Below are 13554 nucleotides of genomic sequence, written 5' to 3' on the forward strand. Positions count from 1 at the left end.
AGCTTCCACCTCTGTCGACGACTACATTTTCTGAGGATTTTTCAGTTAATCTCGGCCTGGCATCTGCTTTTTCTGAAGTTAATTTTATGTGATTGTTCCCCTTTAAATCACTTCATATGCGTACTCATAGGTGTTTTATGGAAGTAGCTGCTTCAAATTATTTATTTATTTATTTATTTATTCATCTATGGAACAATAAATATTGTATGGATTTCGTCAGTTTACAACACATGAGCACAGATTTACATTTACAATGAAACAGGTTTCTCATATTTTGTGTAGCTTTTATAACTAGTCATACACACATTTATAATTACATAATATTTTGGTGATAATGTCATATGTTGCTAATAATCTCAATCTGTGTTAAATATTCTTTTACAGTATAACAACTTTTACTTACTAAAAAGGTTTTAAGCTTTTGTCTGAAAGTGAGGGGCTCATTTATTTCTTTAATTTCTTGTGGTAATTTGTTATACAGTTTTATCCCATTATAAAATATACTTTTTTGTGTCTTTGCCTTGTTCTTTCTATCTAGATGGAGGTGGTGACAAGCTCTTGTTTCATGGTTATGTATTAGGCTGTTTGTGTTGTACATGTTGAAATTTTTCTTAATGAACATTATGTTCTGAAAGATATACTCACAAGAAACAGTTAGAATGCCTAGCTTTCTAAATAATTCTAGACAGTGGGCCCTGTTGTTGCTGTTTGTTATTATCCTTATGGCTCTTTTTTGTACTTTGAACACAGTTTGTATGTTACTGGCACTTGTTGCCCAAAACATAATCCCATAGCTGAGGACTGAGTGTAGATATCCGTTATATGTTATTTTAAGACAGGTATTATTGCATGGTGCAAGGATTCTAAAAGCATAGCATGGTGTGGATAATTTCTTTGCCAAAATAGTTTGTCCATTTCAGTTGACTGTCTACATTCATCCCTAAGAATTTGGTACTTGTTACACATTCTAATTCAGTACTATTAACTTTTATTCTAGTGGCATTGTGTTTTTTGTTCAATTGGAAGTTAATATAGTTAGTTTTCTTTACATTTAGGGTTACTTTATTTTTTAATGACCAGTTGTGGACATCATTGAGAGCCTCATTTGCTCTTTCTGACAGTTTTGTTGGATTTTCACCTGTTATTACTATGTTGCTGTCATCAGCAAAAAGTATTTTTTCTCCATGTCTGATACTTTGTGGGAAGTTGTTAATGTATATAAGAAACAATATTGGGCCTAATACACTTCTCTGTGGGATGCCTATATTCACATTTTTCTGGGCCAGACAGGTGTTTTATAAGGAAATTGTTTGAAACTTGCGACATCTCAACTCGTTGAACTCTGTTTTCCAAGTATGATTCGAGCCACTTATTTGTCACACCTCTTATTCCTATTGCCCTAATTTATGAAGATTTTGTGGTCAATTGTATCAAAGGCCTTGGACAAGTCTAGAAAGATACCACTTACATTTTCACCTTTGTCCAGTGCTTCTAAAATTACTTTAGTGAACTGTGCTATAGCAGATTGTGTGCCTTTTCTGGGCCTAAAACCAAATTGGTCATTGGAAAGAAGGTTATATTTATTCAGGTAATTTAGCAGTCTCTTTTTGACTAGTATTTCTATTATTTTAGAAATGATAGACAGTATAGAGATCGGCCTGTAGTTCTCTACGTTTTCCACATCTCCGTTTTTAAGGATAAGTATAACTTTTGCTTGTTTTAGTTACTCCGGAAAGTATCCAGATTTGAAAGATTCATTAATTATGTCTGTTAATGGGCCCTTTATGGAGTCTATACATTCTTTGAATATGCAGACTGGGATTTCATCAAGTCCTACTGAAATTTTATTTTTTAGTTGGTGTACTACTAGTGCCACTTCCCTCTCTGTAGTTGGCAAGAGCACCATTGAGTTTGTTGGCTGGTTCTGAGCAAGTAAATCATATGTATCTGGAAATGTCTGCTGTAATTTTTTTGCAATACTACTGAAATATGAGTTTACAAAATCAGCAAATTTTTTAAGATTGCCTACTGGTACATCTTTGTTTTTAATATGTGAATTGAGGTCCTTTTTAGCAGAGTTAGATGTTTCCTGTTTGACGATGTTCCAGGCTGCTTTGCTCTTGTTTTCAGCTTAAAGTAATATTTTGTTGTTTGCAAGTTTTTTTGCAGCTAGCAACACCTTTCTGTATATTTTCCTGTATTTTTGGTAGAATTGCAGAACTTCTGGGTTAGATTGATTATTTTATATGGAGTCGAGATATCTAAGAGTTTCTGAGGATTTTTTGATACCTGTAGTCACCCATTGATTTCTCTTTGTAGTTTTAATTTGATAAAGCGTTTTGGGAAACATCTCTTCAAATCTGAGTTTAAAAATTGACATGAACTTGATAAATTTCTGATTTGCATTGGTTTCTGCATAGACTTTCCTCTAATCTTCATATTCTAGCTGGGATTTAAATTGATACAGGGCTGATTTGGAAAACATTCTTTTGTATGTACAAAGTTTAGGAGGAGTTTCTACATGAATGTTAGTTTTTAAGATCTGGCAGAGGTGGTCTGATAGGCACAGGTTTTGGACAACAATATGACATTTTTTACTATCAATATCTGTAGCTACATGATCTATAGATGAGGAGGATTCTTTCGTTACTCTAGTTGGACAAGTAACAATAGAGGATATTCCATAACAGCTTAGAATATTCACATGTATGTTGCTAGCATTCTCAGGCTTCATCATATTAATATTTAAGTCAAAACAGATAATTACATTTGCTTTTGGTCCAGAAACCTTGTCTAAGCTTTGATTCACTTTTGAGAAGAATATATCAATGTCTCCACTGGGAGAGTGGTACACACAAAATATGACTTTTTTTTTTGCTATGCCGGGTCCTATTATTTCAACAGCAGAAAGTTCGAAATGTTTGTCCTCACCTAGATCTAAAAGATCATATCTAACTTTAAATGACATACCTCTTCTTTTTTTTTTTTTACATCGATTCATGAACCTCCACCATTCATGGAGATTCTGCTATAGTAACATGCAAGGTCAAATGAGGCTAATGCAATGTGTTCAATTTCCTTCCCTTTGCACCAGTGTTCAGTGATACATAAAATTTGGCTATCAAAATTTTCCAATTCTACTTCTAACTGTTGTGCTTTGTTCTTTATGGCTTGAATGTTTTGGTGAAACACTGTTAGGCATTTGTTTTCACTTATCTTGGTGGCACCTTTCCCTTTAGACCTGATGCTAAAAAATCCTTTACCTGGGCTGGTGGTATGGTTATTCTTCTGTTGATGACAGTGGAGGTGAGTCTGTTGCCAGTTAGACTTGGAAGTTGGTGTATCTGAAGGTATCTGCCTTATGTTAGTCTTGTAACTGAGGCCGGGTACCAAAAATCCTTGTTGTAGATTCCTCTGCTTGCAAGCATTTATCTCTCTTCCTGTTATGTGCTGTTGTTCACTGCTTTGCCCCAGCAAAAATCCTGGCTTCACAAGAGTGGCTGCCTTCTTCTGGTGTGATGACTGCTCTTATTACCTCCGCTGCTGCTGTGTGCTGTTGCAGTGAATGCCAGTGATTCTGGATGCTTGGTTATTGATGTTGGAACTACTGCTTCTGATGTTGCTGTGACTGTTAATGATTCTGGTTGGTTGGTTTTTGATGCTGTAACTATTGCTTCTGTTGTTAGTTCTGCTGCTGCTAATGTTGGTTCAGTAGTAGGTTCCTCTGTCACTACTGTTTTTCGGATGGTCCATTTGCGTGCTGCTCCTGTTTTTGCTGGTGTTTCTGCTATTGGAGATTTATACCATCCCAGTTCAGTGGCTGTCACTTTGTAATTGCATTTAATTGCTTCCCTTATTAAGTTTCCTAACCTGGCCTTTCCATTTCTGTTAAGGTGAAGCCCATGCTTCGTAAAACATTCCCTGTCAAGTGTCAATTAATTTCACATTGCTGAATAGCCTACAACTACTTTTAAGTTTTGCATTAATTCTATGAATTTCCTTATTCACACATGACCATTCAGGTAAATCACGCCTATGGGTAAAGTTCACCAGTAAAATGTTTGTATTTGACAGTACTAGCAAAAGACTCGAGAGCTGTTTATACATTTTCATAGCATTGTTTTCGTAAATGTCTTTAGCCCCTGCGCAGATTACAACACTGTCCTGCTTGTCATAGTTATATTTTACGATGTTTTTCGTCACTTCTTTGAAACCAGCATCTGGTTTAACCATGCCTATGACTGTTGTTGATTTACTATTTACTTGCAGTTCTTGAGAAATTCCTTTGGCATGACTGTCTCCAAAGACGTTGACTTTTGATTCTTTCTTCGTTGTCACACACGTTGGTTTTTGTTTATTTGTATTTTCACTTTGTTGCAAAATGTCGTATTTGTTTTTATCAGAAAATGTGACAGATTTTACGGAGTTTGTTATTCTTTTAGTGGACAAGGGATTACCTTTTAGCGACACTTTTATCCACTCGGACGTTGTTTCACTGTCTTGCATCACTTCACTAGCGTTTTGCATATCCTTATTGCAGGCATCACTACTATTCGACAGAACACTGTATCTGTTTTTATCTGTAATTATAATTTCATTTGCTGCCTTTGATGCCTGTCTATCGCTTCCTTTCCGCTTCTCATAACTCACCAGGTTCCCGTTTTGTGGCTTCATTGTTTTATCTTTTAGAATATGGCACAACTTCTTCAGCTCACAGTTTTCATTAGTTATATGTGAAATCTCACGTCTTAGAACATCTACAACTTTTTGTAAACTTGAAATGCGTTCATTTAGTTTTTCGATTTCACTTTTACAGTTTTTACAGAATTCCTTTTTTTACGACAGAACAGTAACTTTTATTCACTTGTTCACTATGCATCACTACACTCGTCGCCATCTTGCACACATTACTCTTCTGCAATTGTTTAATCATACAATAAGTGGTCTCTCTTTCTGCAAAATACATTACATTTATTTAGACTGAAGGTCAGTTGCCACCCCCTGCACCAAGTGTCTATCCTGCTGGTCTTCCTGCATTTTATTACAATTTTCCAGTGTTGCAACTTCTCTTTGTACTACAGCATCATCCATGGGAAGCTCATGGAACTTCCAGTGTTGTCTATTATGTCATTTATATGTATTGTGAAAAGTAATCAACCTATAACAGTCACTTGCAGTACACTTGTAATTCACTTTTATGTCTGAAGACTCTTCTCCATTGAGAATGGCATACTGTGTTCTATTTGCTAGAAACTCTTCAATCCAATCACACATTGGTCTGATATTCTGTATGCTTGTATTTTGTTCATTATGTGGCAGTGTGGAATGTATTGAATTACCTACAGAATGCAAGAAACATGCTGTCTATCAGAGTGCCAGTATCTACTGCATTTTGGGTCTCATGGATGAACAGAATGAGCTGGTTTTCATGCTGTCTTCAGCTTTGAAACTCTTGTTGATTCCTACAGAGGTGGTTTTCCATCCCCAGACATGTCATGAGATGTGACCTAAAACATGTTCCAAAATTCTACAACTGACTGATGTCTAAGATATAAGCCTTTAGTTTTTTGAAAATGAGAGTGACTTGTGCTTGTTTCTAACATCAGGAATACATAACTCCTCAGCAGTACATTGCTGCTAGAAGAGGGTAATGTCTCCCCCCCCCCCCCCCCCCCCCATACTCTGTGTTACAGTACTGGTATTCTGTCAGGTCCATTTTCTGTCTCTCTGTTGCATTATTTCAGTTATGTTGCTATCCCATGGTGACTTATTTTTGATATAAGTAACTTTGTCATTCATACAATGATTTAAAGGAGGTACTGCAGAGCATATCTTCCTCTGTGAAATGGTTTTAAAGGAACACATTTAGTATTTTGGTCCTTTCTGTGTCGTACTCCATTTCAAAGCTATTACTCACTGGACAAACATGGTTTCCATTGATTTACTGATGAAACCTATGACCAGGACTTCTTTGTATTTTCTTTCGCATTGGTAGACAGAATTATTACTTTTGAATTTGCTGAAAGCTTCGTGCATGGCTCTTTTTTATGCTAATTTTGGCTTTGTTTAGTTTTTGTTTGTCTGTGAGGCTTTTGTTACATTTAAATTTCCTGTGAAGCTCAATACTTTTGCAACAAGGGCTGTCAAATCGCATTGGGTATTTCCCACCCCTGCCCCCTCCCATCTGTCCCCCACAACTTTGTTCAGCACATACATGTCTAAAGCATATTATTGTGTATTTCTCTTGAACTTTGACCATTGATACAAAATGTTGTTAGCCTTGGAGATGAAATTTTCATGCTGATCATTCATCTAATCTTAAATCTGTTTCTTGCTGATCTTACTAAGCAGGAAAATATTCACACCTTTCTTTGTGTTCCTATTTGTGGCCATATTCAGTGATGCTGTGACAGCCTTATGAACACTATTCCCTGTTCTACACTAACTGAGTCGAAAAGTTCATGTCCGTTTGTAACCAGTGGATTTGAGCTGTTGCCTTCATGAGCTAATTCTCAGATTAACTACTCAAACTAATTTTTGGATAAGGAATTTAGAACAATTCCACATGATTCATTGTCCCTACTACCCACCATAATCACTTAATTGGGAAAACTGGTGGGCAGAAACCTCCACCTAATACTTCAGTATGACTAGTAAATTTATGTGAAATGTTCTCCAAGGTTCCCCTCAAATGTTCCGCTGCTACTGCATCTAATGCAGGAAGTCTATAAAAGCATCCAATAACAGCGTTTGATCTATCTTTAACATTTTACTTCAACTTTTTTCAGGTTTTTAATCTGTAGAAATCTCACTCGCTATATTTTATATGGCTATAAATATGCTTCCGCCACTGACATTCAATAGCTCTTTGTGATATACATACCAATCAGAGTTTAGAATTTCATTGCTATTGACATCTGGTTTCAGTCAGCTTTCTGTCCCTAGTATTATATGGGCATTGTTACCTTCTGTAAGTGAGACTAGTTATAGGACCTACCCATTAATGCTCCTGCAGTTAACTAATACTACAGGGAATTAATAATAAAGTTCCAGTTTCAAAGCACTCTAAAAAGAGAATCTCTGCTCAGAATAGTGTCAAATTTGAACAGCATATTATCGATTCAGAGGGAAACATCAGTGGTTTGGAGGTAGGTGGGTGGGTGGGTAGGTGGGTGGGTGGGGGAGGGGCTTGGGGGAAGCTCTTTTTCAAGAATGACAGCTGTGTGCCAGTAGCCATGCAGAATTTCCATAACATTTCCCCCTGTGTCAATATTATGTTGTTCAAATTTGACTTAATTCTGAGCAGTGTTTCCTTCTACAGTGTTTTGAAACATTAATTATGGACACACTGTCTATTAACTCTTTCTTTCTCTGAATTGCTGTGTGGTGCATCTAGTGGATGCCTAACCCAAAAAGCGGGAGAAGGGGGGGGGGGTCCTAAAATTCTTCACCCGGTAGCAGAGGTTGAAAAATCCACATACAAGAGTGTCAAAGAACCTTCTGAACCTCTGGTCTAAGCCTTCCAATCAGCTTCAAACCAGAGCACCATGATTTTTTTCTGGGAACAATGCTGAAAAACTGTAGCTCTGTTAGCCCCCTGTGGGTGAGGCTGCCTGTCTTCATTGAGTCAGTCAGTCATCTATAGGCACAAAGGATGGCCTCTGAATCCAGGCAGCAGGCATAATTCATGACTCTCTGAGCCACAATTTATAGCTTGGTGCACTCATTGTGCTCATTTGCTGCTGGTAGATCCTCTTCCACATCTATTGCCTGCTATTTTTTGCAGGGTTCCATCAGCCACTTAACACTGGATTTCACAATGAGAAAAAATCCCCCCCCCCCCCCGGTCCCACCCCCCTTGCCCTCCTCTGTGCTTGTCCAGACCTCTCCAACACAATTGTCACAGTCTCAACAGGTGAGGAGCCTCATGCTGGCTCAGATTTCCTTTCAGCTTTAAGAAACACCTGAAACTAGGTTATAAAATGTAAGGGGACAGCTGTGCAGTCAGTATTCACGTTTGTCTTTCTCCCAGAGATTCAAAACCTTGCCACTATTCACCAACCACCACCAAGAATACCATTAAACTAAATGATTTACAATCTGTGTACAAATGATAAGCTGTCGCTGAACTCCACTCCTCTGCTCTGAGACTGGAGAAGGAAAGTTGTGAGGAAAGGAAACACAAAAGAAGTTAAACACAAATAAACGTATATAACTATGGAAGATACAAAAATAGTAGCTAGCAGTTACGTCCGCCATACACACACAAATCCTGTTTTTTCTTGGTGCTGCAAAACATTCCAACTGTATCGCAAGCGAGCGTGAGAGTGTGAGTGTGAGTGTGAGTGTGAGTGTGTGTGTGTGTGTGTGTGTGTGTGTGTGTGTGTGAGAGAGAGAGAGAGAGAGAGAGAGAGAGATATCGATCAGAGCTGTCCCTATTATATAATGATTACACTCTACATCGTCCCACCATCCCTGGAACCTCACAAGATTTCATTTACAGCAATGCTCTCTGATGGAGAGTACCTACCACTGGATGACATGTTATGATTTCTTTCCATTTTATTCATATGTGGAGAGTGTGATGAATGACTGCTTAAATGGTTCTGTGCACTCAGTGATTGATCTAATCTTTCATTGTGCTCATTATGGGAATGATATGTAGGGAGCTGCACAGGGTTCTGAGACTTCTCAGATAATACTGGTTCCTTAAACTTTGTAAGGAGGCTTTCATGAGATAATTTGAAATTAATTTGCTGAAAATTAATTCCTTGACATCAATTTATTGTGTAGTAGATCTATACCTAATAAATCTGATGTTAAGGATATTGCATTCCATAAATTAATTTCAAATTATTTTGTGCAGCAATGGGTCATTAACAGTGTCTGTTTTTTCAGAAATACTTGTAAGTCTCATGAGATAATTGTTATCTATCTTCAGTTGTCTTCCAGCATAGATTTTTTAGAATTTTTATGATACTATTCTGCACATCAAACGAATACACAACCATTAATGCTTCCCTTCATTGTATTCATTCAGTATTAGCTGTTATTACTTTTTGGTGTTGGTCCCTCAATCTTTCAAAATATTACAAAATGTGTCACACAATTTAGTGGTATTTTTGTGGAGGTGAAGAAGCCTGTATGATATATACTAGTGTGTGCAGAGCTGGATCAAACCAGTATTTCGACCAAAGAATGCATTATGTTGGAGCTCTAATTTTACTAACAGTAAGGAACAGTGGAGCCTCTTCTTTATGTATATTTGGCAAACCGTAAAGTCTTAATATTCTACTCTTAAGTTTGCCAGGAAAGCAGTTGGATATAGGATGAGCACATGTTTCCTGTTGTTTCATGTCTTTAGTTTCCTTCAAGAATGACAGTGTAATCAGTTGTGCTATAAATTCATATTTTTACCAGAAGAAGATATAGGTGTTGCCCTTGTCAGTACATAAAATTATTACACAGAGCCCTTGCTTAAGGATCAAAGTGATTTTCTTTCCTCAGGTGTCCTATGTGGGCATCATGGTTAAGACCCCACAAATCTTTTGCCTTGTTTTTTTTTCCTCTGCGGTCTTAACTGCGAAGTTCCTAAACACCATACTTTACAACACTGAACAAAATTCTTGGTGGGTATTTTCTCAGAAGTGGACACAAGATTTTGTCCCTTCACTAACAGCTGAGCCACCCTCAATGGTTTATCCATCATATTAAATGCAAATCACCTGCATAATTCAACTTCTTGCAGTACCGATGGTCATTTTGCAAGATGATGAAACACTGAATTTTTATGGCCGTGTCCTATTACTACATCTTGTCTGAAAGCAACCAAGTAGCACCATCCACCCGACCCAGGATTCAGTTGACAGTTTAACATTTTCACTTCTAAATCAGACAATATTAATAATAATAATAATAATAACAATAATAATAATGTTCTGTTATTACCAAGCAACAAACCTAGGAACCAACACAACTGGATACAGATCACAAGTATACACAACATTTATTACCAGATACCCAGAATTAAAATTTTTAACAGAACAAAGACTAGCTGATCAGATCCGTGCAATAATCAAAAATAACAGGATACCCCAGTCAGAATTAGAAAACATCAAACAACAAGTACAACAAATACTGGAACAAAATAATGTGCAATCAGAAGAAGAAGAAAATACAGTAATGGGCTCACACATCCCAGAGCAAACAAACAAAGAACAACACACATCAATAAAACAATCAGAGGAAAACGAAATCTTAAGACGGCCGCCAGAACAAGCACAAATAGAACACGAAGTGGCACACATGTTAGATATAGAAGAAAAAATTTCAGCTGACATATATAGAATACAAAGACACGCATACAGACATTAGACCATTCTTGCATAGACCGCCAAATAACCCACAAGTTGAAACAACAATAAAAACTATCAACGCTATCATACACAACAAAATAAATGAAAACACAACTATGGAAGAGTTACAACTACTGGTTTATATAGGAGCACTCACTACACTAAATATACACACTAGGCAGAGATCAGAACCAGCCAACACACAGAAGAAACCCACAAAACCAGCATGGCAACACAGGCTACAGATCAGGGGGGGTGGGTGAGGGGGGGGGGGGGGGAACTGAGAAAAGACATCGGACAGCTAACACAATTTATAAGAAATGAAATATCAGACAAAAAACGAAAAAGGTTAGGTAAAATCTCACAACAAGAAGCGATAGAGCAATTAGATGAAAATAAGCAGAAATTACAAGCATTGGCCAAACGACTTAGAAGATACAAAAAAAAAGTGAAAATAGAAGGAAACAAAACCAAACATTCAACACAAACCAAAAGAAATTTTACCAGACAATAGATAACACACACATTAAAATAGACAATCCACCAAACATAACAGACATGGAACACTTCTGGAGCAACATATAGTCAAACCCGGTACAACGTAACAGACATGCATGGTGGATACAAACAGAAACTGACACATACAAGATATACCACAAATGCCTGAAGTGATAATTTTTCAACATGAAGTCACCCGAGCAATTAATTCTACGCACAATCGGAAAGCCCCTGGAAAAGATAAAATAGCAAACTTCTGGCTAAAGAAGTTCACCTCAACACATTCACATCTAACTAAATTATTTGACAGTTACATTGCAGACCCATACACATTCCCAGATACACTTACACATGGAATAACTTACCTGAAACCTAAAGATCAAGCAGACACAGAAAACCCAGCTAAATATCGCCCCACAACATGCCTACCAACAATATCCAAAATATTAACTTCAGTCATTACACAGAAATTAATGACACATACTGCACAGAACAAAATTATAAATGAAGAACAAAAAGGCTGTTGCAAAGTAGCACGAGGATGTAAAGAGCAACTGATAATAGGTGCAGAGGTGACATATCAAGATAAAACTAAACAAAGGTCGTTACACTAGGCATACATTGATTACCAAAAAGCTTTTGATAGTGTACCCCACTCATAGTTTCTACAAATATTGGAAATATACAAAGTAGATCCTAAATTGATACAGTTCCTAAACATTGTAATGAAAAATTGGAAAACCACACTTAATATCCAAACAAATTCAAATAATATCACATCACAGCCAATACAGATTAAGTGTGGAATATACCAAGGAGACTCATTAAGTACTTTCTGGTTCTGCCTTACTCTGAACCCACTATCCAACATGCTAAATAATACAAATTATGGATACAATATTACTGGAACATACCAACACAAAATCACACATTTGCTATACATGGATGATCTAAAACTACTGGCAGCAACAACTCAACCAATTACTAAAGATAACAGAAGTATTCAGCAATGATATAAATATGGCTTTTGGAACAGACAAATGTAAGAAAAATAGCATAGTAAAGGGAAAACACACTTATCAAGAAGATTACATATTGGATAACCACAGCAACTGTATAGAAGCAATGGAAAAAACATGCCTATAAATATCTAGGATACAGACAAAAAAATAGATAATACAAATATTAAAGAAGTACTAAAAGAAAAATATAGACAAAGACTAACAAAAATACTAAAAACAGAATTGACAGCAAGTAACAAGACAAAAGCTATAAATACTTATGCTATACCAATATTGACCTACTCATTTGGAGTAGTGAAATGGAGTAACACAGACCTAGAAGCACTCAATACACTTACACAATCACAATGCCACAAATATAGAATACATTGAGCAACAGAAAGACTCACATTAAGCACAAACGAAGAAGGAAGGGGATTTATCGACATAAGAAACCTACATTATGGACAGGCAGACAATTTAAGAAAATTCTTTCTAGAACGAGCAGAAACCAGCAAAATACACAAAGCAATCACTCATATAAATACATCGGCTACACCACTGCAATTTCATAACCAATTCTACAACCCTTGAAATCACATAACATCAACATATACGAAGAAAGTAAATTGGAAAAAGAAAACAGTATGGCAAGCACCCGTATCATCTAACACAGCCACACATCGATCGAGACGCATCCAACACATGGTTAAGGAAAGGCAATATATACAGTGAGATGGGAGGATTCATGATTGCAATACAGGACCAAACAATAAACATCAGATATTACAGGAAGCATATTATTAAAGATCCCAATACCACAACAGATAAATGCAGACTTTGCTAACAAGGAATAGAAACAGTAGATCACATCACAAGCAGATGTACAATACTAGCAAATACAGAATACACCAGAAGACTGACAATGTAGCAAAAATAATACGTAAACAACTTGCCATACAACATAAAGTAAAACAACAACACATTCCCACATACAAGTATGCACCACAAAATGTACTGGAGAATGATGAATACAAATTATACTGGAACAGAACCATTATAACAGATAAAACAACACCACATAACAAACCTGACATCATGCTCACCAATAAAAAGAAGAAATTAACAAAACTAATTGAAATAGCCATACCCAATACAACAAATATATGGAAGATAACAGGAGAAAAAATTGAAAAACACACCCAACTGGCTGAGGAAGTCAGACATGAGGCATCAGGATAAAGTTGACATTATACCAATTATACTATCAACTACAGGAGCCATACCACACAGTATCCACCAGTACATCAACGCAATACAGCTACATCCAAACATATATATACAACTACAGAAATCTGTAATTTTTGATACATGTTCAATTACCCGAAAGTTCCTAAATGCAATGTAACATATACCATACAGTTAACAGGAAGTCATACTTGATCAAGGTCTGCATCCCTTCCCATTTTTAACCAGACATAACGTCTGAGAAAGGTAAGAAATAATAATAGTAATACTAATAATAATCTGCACAGTGTCAAGAGGTCATGGAGTAATTCCAGTATAAAGAGCAGTCAGTTTAGGAACTCGAAGACTATCTGACAGTAACACAGAAAGAATTGTAGCAGCTGCGGGCTGCAGTTGGGAGCAAAAAGTTGGAAATTGGGTACACGGCTGGACTGCAGTCAAACCTACCAGAA

General features: G+C 36.7%; 1 protein-coding gene across 1 annotated transcript in view; it reads left to right on the forward strand.

The window, feature by feature from the left end:
* The window catches only part of LOC126267231 (atrial natriuretic peptide receptor 1-like), a 427041-nt gene that overhangs the window by 61436 nt on the left and 352051 nt on the right, over positions 1-13554 (forward strand). The window lies entirely within an intron of this gene.

The sequence above is a fragment of the Schistocerca gregaria genome, chromosome 4 (assembly GCF_023897955.1).
Source record: "Schistocerca gregaria isolate iqSchGreg1 chromosome 4, iqSchGreg1.2, whole genome shotgun sequence".
In the NCBI taxonomy this organism is placed as follows: Eukaryota; Metazoa; Arthropoda; class Insecta; order Orthoptera; family Acrididae; genus Schistocerca; species Schistocerca gregaria.